Source organism: Arvicanthis niloticus, chromosome 10, assembly GCF_011762505.2.
Source record: "Arvicanthis niloticus isolate mArvNil1 chromosome 10, mArvNil1.pat.X, whole genome shotgun sequence".
NCBI classification, from domain to species: Eukaryota; Metazoa; Chordata; class Mammalia; order Rodentia; family Muridae; genus Arvicanthis; species Arvicanthis niloticus.
In genome coordinates this window covers 56,458,047-56,471,679 of record NC_047667.1, presented here as the reverse complement: position 1 = coordinate 56,471,679, position 13,633 = coordinate 56,458,047, and positions in this window count along the sequence as shown.

The following is a 13,633-nucleotide window of genomic DNA, read 5'->3' as shown; positions in this document are numbered from 1 at the left end:
GGAGGGTTGTTATCCTTAAACTGTCCTGTCACCCTGAGATCCAGTTCCAGGCCAAGGAGGCTCTATGAAGAGTCAAGTGGAGAGGGGAGTGGAAAGATGTCCCTTCCTCCAGTGTGGTCTAAACAAATGAGGTTGCTCTGTGGGGTTCAGTGAGCTTTACAAGACTCAGGAAATGAGAAGGGCAGAAGATGGAGTGACCATGACACTTCAGCCTAGAGATAGGTGGCTCAAGTATGACTCACATAATTGGGTGAGTTTACCTTCCACCTCAGTCAGTGCTGTTTGTGGCCTCAGCAGCAACACTAAAGTCAAGATCCCTAGGTCCAGGTTACAACATGTCTCACACAAGTTTTCTCTCTTTCTGGCAACTGGTTAGTGGACTGTACCACTAACACTGCTGTACTAGGTATCCATTTTCTGCTTGAGCTTTCTTTGATCATGCTCTGCATTAATGGCCATCTGTTCAAATGTAAGCTTCCCTAATGAAGGTTGAGAAATGCACTGCTCTGTAGATACAATAATAATAAGTTGTTAGGTTTAATCCTGTGTCCATTTAGCAAGGTAATAGTCATAGGTTCTTCCCTAAGTACAAGGACCTCTTTAGCCATGGGTTCTTGGCTCTAATAACACTGTCAAGAATGAATCTCTGTTTTGAGGCATCCATCATAGAAGACTACTTGGATATGGTTTCAGACTTATAGAAAGTATTTATTAGTTGGCCAGCAACTACACTGGGTATTTGAGATCCCAGTGTATCCCTGAGTGTTTAGATGGTGACCTTTTAAGCACAAAACCACATCCTTTGTTAACACACTTCATCAAGAACAGTTAGCTTGAAGCAGAACCACAGAGGGCAGTAGGCAAGGTTATTACCTTTATAGACTTTACCGGATCTTTGACGGATTAGATCTTTATTTGTTTTAGAGCGGTAGTTCTCAACCTGCGTGTTGTGGGTCACACATCAGATATTCATATTATGATTCATAAGAGTAGCAAAATCATGGTCGCGTAGTAGCAAAGAAAAATTTTATGGCTGGAGATTATCACAATATGAGTAACGGTATTAGAAGGTCACAGCATTAGAAAGGTTGAGAACCACTGTTTGGCACGTAGCAGTGCCTGTATTATGAGTTTTATTTCCTGGATGGTATTTTTATCATGGCATCAGTTGTGCTAAGGCCAGGTGGCCTACTAAGTTCCATGGGCATGGTACAATTTCAACTAGTAGAGTGAGCCTTAATTCCAATCAGAAGTTGGGTTGGTTACTTCTATAACATGTGTGCCACTGTTGCACCAGTGGATATATATTGCTGGGCTGGTCATCCTTTTTATCTCATAGGGTTCACAGCTAGGTAAGAGTCATGATTAGTTTTCTTCTCTAGTAGAATATATAGGACCACATACATACACATAATTAAAAATAATATAATTCTTTAAGATATTTTTCCGTTCATGGAGTAATGTTCCTTTTGAGATTCTCTGTTTAAAAAAAAAAAAAAAAAAAAAAAAAAAAAAAAAAAAAAAAACCACTGGGCACATGCCTTTAATCCAAGAATCTGGGAGGCAGAGGCAGATGGGTATCTGTAATTTCAAGGCCAGCCTGGTCTATAAATTAAGTTATAGGACAGCCAATTCTGCATGAAGAAACCCTGTTTCAACCACATGGACACACATACACACACACACACACACACACACACACACACACACACACACATCTTGTGTGCACTAGAGTCATAAGTAGACCTAGTTTCTTTGCAGTTACACTTAAGAGGATCTAATGGCTGGACTGTTAGTTATTGGTTGAGACCATTATCAATTTCCTGACTCTAAAGATTCCCTGGCTCATCACTTTTGTTGTCTATCCTCAGAGCAAGAAATAGTGATTGGCTTTTTTTTTTAAACTGTAACTCAAATGGTTGCTCTTCCTTTCTCTGGACTGTGTATCTGTGACAATCATGCTGTCTTCCTCTACTTTTAAGAACATACCTATTTTTCACTGCCTATATCTGTGACAAGTCAGAATAGAAACTACAAATGTATCTGAAAACCATGTTTTCTTATTTTATCTTATTTTTTGATTTCAAAACTAGCTTTAATATTACTATACAGAGTATTAGGTTTACATATGGAATGGTCAAACAAAATTGTTTTTGATTCTTTCCTGTCGTTGTGTCCCCTTTGCACCCTACCCCAGGAGCTTCTTTTCTGCTCCCATTTCATATGTGTTCTAACCCCACATTCTTCATTCACACCTCTTGGCTCTGTCTTGTGGTCCACTTTGTAGTGCAAAGCATTTTTTCTCTTGGTTAAATAACTGAACATATGCTCAGGGCTCCGAGCTATAAGGGACAATCGATGTACAAGAAGCTTACAGAACACCGAGAGGCTCCCAGGAATTGACGTGGGTGATTTTAGCAGAGATGCCCAACAGTGTGGATATGGAACCTGAAGAGGCCCCCTCCTGTAGCCAGGCAGGACCAACAGTGAAGGGATAAGGACACCAACCCACCCACAAAATTTTCAACCCAAAATTTGTCCTATCTAAAGAAATGTAGGGACAGAAATGCTGCTGGTTCCTTGTGGCTAATTGAAGATATCCTGATGACAAAATTTGAACTCGTTCCAAGGAACTCGATGCCCCTAATCAACAGAAAGGAGTCTAACAATATCAACAGCCCCTTTCCCCTCTAACTGTCTATCTCTCCTATTTAGTGTTGGGGGGTTGGAAGGATGGAAAAGGGTGATAACAACAAGAATCTAATAAAGCAGCTAAATGTCTGGCTACACATAGATATGCAGGCAGAGATACAAAAAGTGCATGTACAAATGCGTGCTAAACTCACCCACACACATGTACATTTATACACAAATGCACATGCATACACACTTATATATACACATGCAGTGTATACACACATCTTCCTACATACATATCTGAACTTACATGTACCAATGCACATACACAGTCATAAAAGAGGTCACATACAGAAATACATACATTAAATCAAGCAAAAGCATGCATACACATCCACACACACATACCTTTAACAGACATTCATGTATACTCTTACACATGCATACGCATACATACACTCAAATGCAATGACCTGCAAGCCCCAAAGTACCTCATATGCATACACCCATGCATGCATGTATATGCAAGCACACACATATGTGTAAACAAACACCCTTTCTCTTGCCCACCTGAGTTGCCACAGATGGAAAACACCAGACAGCCTTAATATTTTAAAACTAGCCAAATAATACAACTACTGGGTGAAGAATATCCTGCCCCATACTCCTTAGTCTCTGTAGCTGTCTGTGGAGGCTACAAACTTCTGTCCCAGAGATCTACATGTCTGTCCTTCCTATCTCTCCACAGCCTGGTCCAAATCTCCAAATCTCTCTCCGTCCTCTCCTCTTCCTCCTGGAAGCCCTGTGAGTATGTACAGTGAATAGCCACACCAGGATCGCTTGTCAGTAGGCAGATCAATTTTATTTAGGGTGATTGAAGGCTTAAAATTTGGGGAGGGGTCACTGAGAGCAGGGATATCTTGAATGGGCTTAGGTTATTGGCTAGGGGCTTAAGGTACCTGGCATACCTCATTAGCCTGGAGAAGCATTTCAGGAATCTCAGTTGCTGGCTGAACTAGTTTTGTTAGGAGGAAGGGAATTGGCCCTGTAAACTAATTAAGACCGTGTGACATTCCTCAGGCAGAGGCCAATGTGAGGGCTTAGAATCCCTGCACAAGGTTAGAGAAGGAGAAAACATGCTAAAGAAGGGAATCTTCCATTTTGTGCTGAGCTCAGAGGCTCTCTGGTCATGGTAGAGTTCAATCTTAGTTAGCAGAGGTTTCCCGCAGGCTGCCTGGACAATCCCCCAAACTTTCTCCATAACGGTGGAGCATTCATCTTCTGTCTTCTGGCCAAGAAGATCTGACAGCTTTTTCTGTGAAGCAGGAATTATGAAGAACTGCTTACCTTGTCTTGGCAAAGCTCAGCAGTCAACTTCCCTGCATCCCCATTGTCATTTTGGACAGCATTCTGTGTGCAGTTGAAGCAAGGGCAGTTTTTTTGTCCACTGGCTAGCTTGCCACATTTGAAGCAAACTCCATATGGAGGTTCTTCTGTGGTCATCATCTTCTCTGAAGTAGAACGAGGGGTGCTCCCATGAGCTGACCTGGCTAACTGCCAGAAAAGCCTTCTAATAACAAAACATCTTTAAACGCCATATTCTATAGATCTCTGAGGTTTTTGAAGACCATCTATCTACAGTACATCTGAATAAACACATGTTGCTTGTTTCTGGCTATTTACTGTCTGGTCAACCTTAGAAACATATTTATTTAACTATACTAGTATCTACTGGTTTTCTATTAACTTGTGTCTCTTAACTATTCTGAACAGTTTGTAATAGCAGCTTTTTAAAAGGACTAGAACTTCACATTTTATTTTTAAGAATTATATAGATACAATATCTTAAACAAGAGTTGAAACATATATATTATATGTTACATTATATATTATGTTATATGTTACATATTATATATGTTATATTATATATTATATGTGTTATATATTATATGTGTTATATGTTATATGTGATAAATATATACATATATATATTAAATGTTGAAAAATATATAATCCTAAATGTATCAATGTACATACAATACATTTATTGATACATCAATATCATACCAGTGTAAAACTATTTGTGTTATTGATGTTTTGGGCCTAAAAATAGATTCAATAATCTACCTCTTTATCCTATAATTCCTATATTATTTCTATATTCCCTTTTTTCTTTTCATCTTGTTTCCCCCTTCCCCCTAGGGAAAGGATAGATAGGAGAGAAAGAAGGATAGAGGAAATAAAAAGAAAGAGAAAAAGAAATCCCAGACTCTAAACTTCCTTATTTTGTTTCCTCCCTGATCAAGACCATTAACAATTTGCTGCCAACCCTCCCTTTAACAACAACAAACATCCATCATCCCATGAACAACAAAAAACTATCCATTTGCTTTTGGGGATAGTGGTCTCACTTTCTTAAAACTGCTTTTTGCTGATTTGAAGCATCATTTTTATTTTGCCCCCACCCTCAAATTAGGATATTGGTCAGTCTCAAGAAAGTTAACCATAGCACTTGTTGTCCAGTCTCTGCGTGCTTAAAAATTTCACGGTTTAAATGAAGCCCTGACTGGAACAGTTGATGGTGCTGGACAACCAGCCAGTCATTTAGAAATTGTCTTCATTGCAGATTTTTGAGGAAACAGAATTGAGGCAGTCCTAGGTAGGATCAAGCAGGATGCTGGCATAAGTATATCTTAGCATCTCAAATTTTCCAAGGGTGACTCTTACCAGGGCTGCATTAACTTCATTGGTGTCTGTAAACATATAACTCTCACAGGTAATAAACTTTTCTGCAATAACATATGTATAGAATGTGAAGTGTGCACAATTCAGTTAAAGATGATTGTCTGCTTTCTGTTCAAGCAGGTAAGGCAAACAGTCTTTCCTTATAAGTTAAATTTTATAAGAAAATTGTACTATAAATTTCTATCTACGGCATTTGAAAGGATGGCATAAGGATTCTATGTTCAACAAGATTTATTGGCTATGCGTGGCTGAAGTTCTGGCTGGAGATACTTTAATGTGTCAGCCAGTCTCAGAGCTGCTCCCATGGAGGGCGATCAGCAGTTCATTAGCTTTATGTTCATACCTTCTGCACCTTCCACATTTCATAGGAAACCCTCAATAATTATTATTTCTCCCTCAATAATTATTATTATAGAAGAATGTATCCTTAGGAACTGTTCACCTACAGCTCTTTAGGGAACGACCTGATGTTTCACAGCCACAGCAATGGGCATTTTGAGTTTTTATATCTCTTGTAATTGTCCAACCACAACTGGATTGTGAGCATTAGATTCTATGTCCACAGTAGTTTTAATCCATTCATAATTAGGTGCAGAGCTGGTCCCTAAAGATCTAATAGACTCTTTGCCATTAGTATTTTCAAAAGCTAAAGATTCTATTGCAATTTCTCTACCAGTTGGATCGAATATTGCTCTATTTAGAATTGTAGTTAATTTTTGTAAAAAGACAGTGTATGTATGATTCATTTAAACCTTCGGCTATCTTTGTAAATGAATCAGCTTGTCCATGTCATTCAGCCTTTCTAAAGTTTTTAAGGCTATTGTATGGCATTGTTCTAGAACAGCATGATCAAGGGCAATCTGTACTCTCAATTCAGAAGAGGGACTTTCACCTAGTCAGTGATCCTTGAAAATCTCAGTGCCTCTAGTCCGATTTTGTTGCTCCATGATTGAAGCCTCATCTTTTCACCATGTTAGCCACTGTAATTGAGGGTTTCTAAGATGGCTCTGTTATCTCCAATCTCTTGAAATTAGACTACTTGTTCTGCCCAGTTATTAAGTATTTGTTTGACATACGGTGAATATAGCCATAATGCTTTCCAAATTTTTTTGAAATCGTGTGTCTCTATGAGTAGCCACTGGAATTTTTTATAACCCCATTGATCTCTTTATCTCCTTCTAATACCCTTATCAAAGCTGGAAAAAAATATTTTTTAACAGATATAGACTGCCTTTTCGAAGTCTTGTTACAAGGTGGGTGGTGCTGTAGGCTCTGGGCTGCCTTCCTCTGTTTCTGAGTATCTTCTTCAATTTTATTTATATTTTTTTTCTAATTTTTCTTCTTAAAATTGTCTCCAATTTTTATCTTTTTTCTTTCTTGTATCTCTGTCATCTTAGTATCTTCCTCATTCTTATTTGTAAACTTTTCAAGTTACTCATCTAAGGTTTGTTTCTATTTTTTATTTTTCTCTTTTTCTTGTCTCTCTAAAGTCTTTTCCTTAAGAAAGCATAAGAAGCCATCTTGGCTATGAGGATTAAAATAAAGATTACCCATGTGATAGTAACCATAATTAGTAATGTGGCAGTTCCAATTAGGTCATTTCTTTCCCCCAGACCAAGCTGAATCATCTGTAACATCTACAGGGGTGTCCCAGGCCCACCACAAGGGCCTGAGACCATAGCCCTCACTAGAGCAGGGAAGTCTTTGGATAGTTGGTTTGTTTTTTTTTTTTTTTTTTCCTGATCTTCAATCTTGGACCCTGATTATTTCTTGTATGATTTAAAAGACTTTTTAAAATAAAAAGCAATCAATCGAAAGAGAACTTTAATTTGTTTCCACAGTTGTAGAAACACAACCTTCTACAGGAAAAGGGAAATTCTTGCATATTTATTGTACTTAAAGATACTAATTGTCTTAGGGCTTTATTGCTATCAAGAGATATCATGAACTCAGCAACTCTCATAAAGAAAAACATTTAGCTGGGACAGTGCTTAGAGGTTTAATCCATTATTCTCATGGTGGGAAACATGGTAGCATTCAGACAGACATGGTGCCGGAAAAGGAGCTGAGATTTTACAACCGGATAAGGCAGGTAGCAGGAAGTTACTGGAGACACACTCCAACAAGGCCATATGTAGGAGGAGCTAAGGTGGGAGCAGTAAGGGAGGAAGAGGAGGAGTAAGAGAGGAAAAGGAAGAGGAGGAGCTAAGGGAAGGGAGGAGAGGTGAACATGGAGGTGTATGTTCACAGGTCTTCGCCAGTCAAAGGTAGTTGGTATATCTAGGTTGGGTATTGGGTTACACCTCTGATTGTAAGGGCATCTTGTTATTGATCATTACCAAATACATTAGCCTTTGATTAATCTTAAGCATTAGAGTCTCATTTTTCTACCTGACCCGAGTAGATGGCGAGATGGTCTGGGCAATGCCCAGCTTTTCAGAGACAGCATGGAAGATTGGCAGAGCTAGCTCCCATGCTGGCGTCTCGTGGGTGGCAGGGCTGGCGTTTCTGGCGGGCTGTTTCAAACTGTGGCCTTAGAACAACAACCATACCTTCTAATAGTGCCCCTCCCTATGAACTTGTGGGGGTCATTTCTTTCAGATCACCACATCCCTGGAGCCAATAGGCTTGTAGCCATAAATGCAAAATATATTTAGTCCAATTTGTAAAGTCTATGCTAATCTCAACCCTATAAAAAATTTAAAATCTCTTCTGAGATTCATGCAATCTCTTAACTGTAATCCACTATACGATCAAAATCCAGAAGCAGATCATATATTTCCTGCATATAATGGCACAGGATGTACATTACCATTCCAAAAGGATGAAAATGAGCCAAGTGAGGAAACACTTGCCCAAAGAAAGATCAAAAAAACCAGATAGGTAAACTCTAAACTCTGTATCTTTGCGTCTGAAGTCAAAGCACTCTTCAGAACTCCTTTCAGCTTGCTTGATTGCAACACACTTTTTTTCTCTTGGTCTGGTTCCATTCCCTTTTAGCAGCTCTCCTAGGTAGGTATCCCATGGCTCTGGCATCTTTATCATTTTGGGGTCTCCAAGGCAATCCAGGCTTTACTGTCCTTGCTTCACACAATAACCTCTCTAGACCTCCATTCAGGCTTAGCCTCTGTGACTTTCCTTAGTCTCAGAGTAATATTTCATCACCCCTTTTCCTGTCATGGACTCTAAAGCTAAAATGGCATGGTTTAACCTGACAAGTTCCGCTGCTTGCTGGGGCTGGAACATTGCACCCAATTTATGTTAATTTTCTGTTTGTTTTCATCACTGTCTAAGCTTGTCTATCTTGGACAAGCTTGTCTATCTGTAGACCAGGCAGGCCTTGAATACAGATATCCATCTGCCTCTCTCTGTCTATGAAGTCCTGGGATTAATGCATCTGAACACCTGACTCTGAGCTTTTCTTTAATCCGGTTCACAGGTTGGAAGTTTAGCTGGGTGGGCTCTTGCCTTGAGGTCACCACTCTTTTTATCCCACTTAACATCAGACTTTTCTTTAATCCATTTATCCCCTTGAACAGAGGATTTAGCTCCATTCCATTTCCCCTATAGTTCTAATCACCCTCAACACTAGTGTCTTCCAAGTTCCTACTAGGATGACCTATTAAGTCCCACTTAACTGCCTTTCTAATCCAAAGTCTCAAAGTTCACATTCTTCCAAACAAATGCTCATGCCTATCCCAGCAATCCCCTAGCCCATGGTACCAACTTCTATCTTAGTTAGGGTTTCCATTGCCGTGAAGAGACACCATGACCACAGCAACTCTTTTTGTTTGTTTGTTTGTTTGTTTGTTTTTTGAGACATGGTTTCTCTGTGTAACCCTGGCTGTCCTGGAACTCATTTTGTAGACCAGGCTGGCCTCGAACTCAGAAATCTGCCTGCCTCTGCCTCCCAAGTGCTGGGATTAAAGACCTGTGCCACCACTGCCGGGAGACCACAGCAACTCTTATAAAGCAAAAGATTTAATTGGGGCTAGCTTACAGTTAGAAGTTTAGTCCATTATTGTCATAGTAGGAAGCATGGTAGTGTGTAGGCAGACCTGATGCTAAAGAAGCAGCTGAGAGTTCTGCAACCTGATTAGCAGGCAGCAGTAGGTGACCGAGACACATGTCCTCAACAGTGCTACACTTCCTCCAACAAGGTCACAACTCCTAATAGTGCTGCCCCCTATCAGCCTTTGGGGACCATTTTCTTTCAAACCACCACACTAATCCAAAAAAAAAAAAAAAAAAAAAAAGGAAATTTCTTTTGTAAAGCCATATTAGTTATGTTGGCTAGTTCTATATCAACTTGACAGAGCTAGAGTAAACAGAGGAGGGAATCACAATTGAGGGCTGTAAGCAAGCCTGTGTGGCATTTTTTTTTTTTTAAAGTAGTGATTGATGTGAGAGTGTTCAATCCACTGTAGGTAGTGTCACCACTGTGCCAATAGTTCTGGCTTCTATAAGAAAGCAGGCTGGGCAAGCTGTGAAGTACAAGTCAGTTAGTTAACAGCACTCCTCTGTAGCTGCTACATCAGCTCCTGCTGTCAGGTTTCTTCGCTGCTTAAGATCCTGTCCTTATTGCCCTTGATGATGAACAGTGATATGGAAGTATAAGCCAAATAAATGCTTTCCTCCTTGTCTTCATTAGAAGTTACTGTTGCTGTGATGAATCGCCAGGACCAAAGGCAGCTTGGGGAGGAAAGGTTAGGGAGGAAAGGGTTTATTCAGCTTACACTTGTTCATCACAGTTCATCAACAGTGGAAGTCAGGACTGGATGCCAAGCAGAGCAGAAACCTGGAGGCAAGAGCTGATGAAGAGGCCAATGAGGAATGCTACTTACTGGCTTGGTCCCTGTGTGTGGCTTGCTCACTCTGCCTTCTGATAGAACTCAGGACTACTAGTCCAGGGATGGCACCACCGACAGTGAATGGGCCCTCCATTAATCATTAATTAAGAAAATGGCCAAGCCGGGCAGTGGTGACACAAGCCTTTAATCCCAGCACTTGGGAGGCAGAGGCAGGAGGATTTCTGAGTTCAAGGCCAGCCTGGACTACAGAGTGAATTCCAGGACAGCCAGGGCTACACAGAGAAACTCTGTCTTGAAAAACAAACAAACAGACACCAAAAACAAAAAAATAAAAACAAAAAAAAAAACCAAAAACAAAACCAACAACAACGACAAAAACCCAACCAAACACGCCCCCCCCAAAAAAAAAAGAAAAAGAAAATGGCTTAGAGGCTTGCCTGTAGCCCAGTCTTATGGAGCCATTTTCTTAATTGAAGTTCCCTCCTCTCAGATTGGTTTGTGTCAAGTTGACAAACTATCCAGCATGTTTCCAAGTTTCTGTGGTCATGATGTTTCATCACAGCAATAGTGACCCTAACTAGGATACTACCAGATGCAAGATGGGAAGGATTTGGAGAAGACATGTTAAGGAGAGGAAGAGGCAGAGGAACAGGGACAAGGAAAATACAGCTGGCTATTCATTTCATTTCATTTCATTTCATTTCATTTCATTTCATTTCAGTAGTTTCCTTTCCTTCCAGTCTTTCCCTGAGACTCAGGACAGCCATTTCCCCCAGGGCACTCTTTGAGCAATGTAGACTTCTAAACCTCCCTGCTCTTGTCTCCACCTTCTGGTGGGAGTGGGAGTGTTAGTAAGCAGGAGAAAGATGATCAGCTAAACCAAGGAACCCCCTGGGTGCTGGGTAAATTAGTCATGCACCACTATGACCTGTTTGGTACTGAGCATTATTTAATATTATAACTTTTCTGATGTGTTTGTTTCATGGGAAAGGGGTAAGTGCATAGAGAGATGTTTGGCAGGTTTTTTTGCTTGGTTGGTAGGTTTTTTGGCTGTACTAGAGCAGATGGTAATGCAGAAAGTGATGGTTGATTTTCTTAAAAACAATAATTTGATATGCACTGATAGAAATTTTGTATTCCACTTGTCCCACACAGCGATACTAATAAAGAAGAGAAGAACTGTATTTTTCACTCCTTTAAAATGTGGCAAAGCAGAATGAAGAAAGCTTATAAGGAATCTTATTCCTCTTTTTTAAAACTTTTGACCATCTGTCTATGTGGTGGCAAGGAAAATGACTTCTCAGTCTTGCTGCTCTCTCTTCCAACTTCCAGTAGAAGCAAAATTTTTAGTTTTTAGCACCTGCCCCAAGAAACCAGAAAGCCTTAGATAAAATATTATTTATATTGAAAAGCATAGGAGAGAATATGTCCCAGAGTCGGACTGCTCAACTTTTAACCCTAAGTCTATGACTTTTTCATTATGCACATGCCATTAGACAAGTGACTTCCAACTCAGCATCCTTTTTTCCTACTATAAAACACTACTGTGTTATTATGGAGACTGAAAGAAATACCATCTTCCTGTCACAAAATAAGCATTTCTGGAGTTTGGATTATGCCTAATGTTGACAGCCCACCCTCAGATGCCTAACAACATCAGATTGAGAGAGCTCAAACCGATCTTCTCTGTGGGGACCATGATGGTGCACCATCTCTTCTATTCCATCTTGTTAAAAGATGCTGAGCATGTTCCAGGCATCCTTGAGCTGGGCTCAGTCAGTATGGACCAGAGCCAGAGGGGTAGGTTATGTAGTAGCAAGAAACTAGGCTGGAGAACAGAGGAAAACGTTTTCCTCTTCTATTTCTGAGCCTTTTCTTGGGCTATTTTTTGGAAGCTCATCGGCATGATTTATTAGGATAGACTTGATTTTTTCCCCTTCAAGTATAAGGAAGCTAAAGTGTTACTTTCAAGTTCATCTTGATATGAATGCCACCAGTATGCTTTGAACCATCGAGAGTGACCTCATCAAGAAGACTAAAGCATCCCACAGTGTTTCTTTCTAGATCATGAAATGATCTGCAGTCACTAGTTGCCTCTAACAAACACTGCCATCTCTTGTTCTAGATTTTTTTCTGATTTAAAAAAAAATTTTTTTAGAAGCTCTTACTGCTAAAAGTTTCCGCAAAATTGTTCATTCTGTTTGTGGTGTGTGATGTATGTGCAGAAGCCAACAGAGGGTGTCAGGTTGGCACCTATCAAGTTCTAGCTGTCTTCTTGTCCCTACAGGTCCTACTGCTGGCACTGAGGTTACTGGCATGCTTCCCATGCCTGGTTTTTTACACAGGCACTCTAGATTTGAACTTAGGTTTATAGGGGAGGGAGTCTCTGCATTTTACAGATTAGTAAAGAGTATAAATCCATTGTTTAGGAAGTTAGTTCAATTGTCCCACCTCACCTTTGGATTTCTACATGCTAAGAATTAAGCAGCTTGGGGTGTGTGTGTGTGTGTGTGTGTGTGTGTGTGTGTATACACAAGATAGGATCTAAGGCATAGCTGATCCCTCTACCAAATCAGCTTCTGTGATCTAGCATTCCATGCTGTTGGCTTAAAAAAAAAAAAAGACTTTCTAGAAGAGCTAGTAGCAGGAGATGGGGCCCTAGTGATTCACAATTGCCAACTTCAACTTCGGTTCTGGCTACTTCCTGTTGAAATGGTGGAGGGTAAGGTCAAAGCCCACTTCCTCTTCATCTGGAGTCATTTGGTCAGTTAGTGGTCCTTGGGTTATGATCTGCTGTTTGTATTCAGTCATCAAGAGGTTATCTGTATGAATCTGAGTGGTTTGTGGATGGAGATTTGTATGACCACTTGTGTTAACACAAGTTAACAAGTAGACTAAAAAGAGGCCTATGGATATAAGAATCAAAATGAAACGGTAGATTGTCAGGGGCTGAAGGAAAGAGGGGCTGGTGGCTTGTTTAATGGGCAGAGGGATTAGTTTTTGCAAGATGGATGGAACATGTTCCACAGATGTCTGTTGATAATGTTTGCACAAGGTCAATGTACTTTATATTACTCACTATACACTTAAAAATTATTAATGTGCTAAATGCTACACTATGCATATTTATCTGCATAAAAACTCTGTTGTGTTTTTAAAACATTAAGATGCTTTAATCAAATAGGCACCCTGAACCTCCCCCCACCCCCCAACCCCCAGCAAGACATCTGGAGGATGGTTTCAGGAAGCACAGTGGATTTCTACAAAGCTGTCAAGGACCCAGACACTTTCTGCATTTCTGCTGGGTCATGAGTTAGGTAGACTTGCTTTTGTCCTTCAATACTCATTCTCCACTTCTTCCGTTAGTAATCTAATTTTACATGGATTTTCCAGCTTGTCTGGGACTAGCTGGGGTCAAAAGGCTAGCTAAGTGCTAGGTA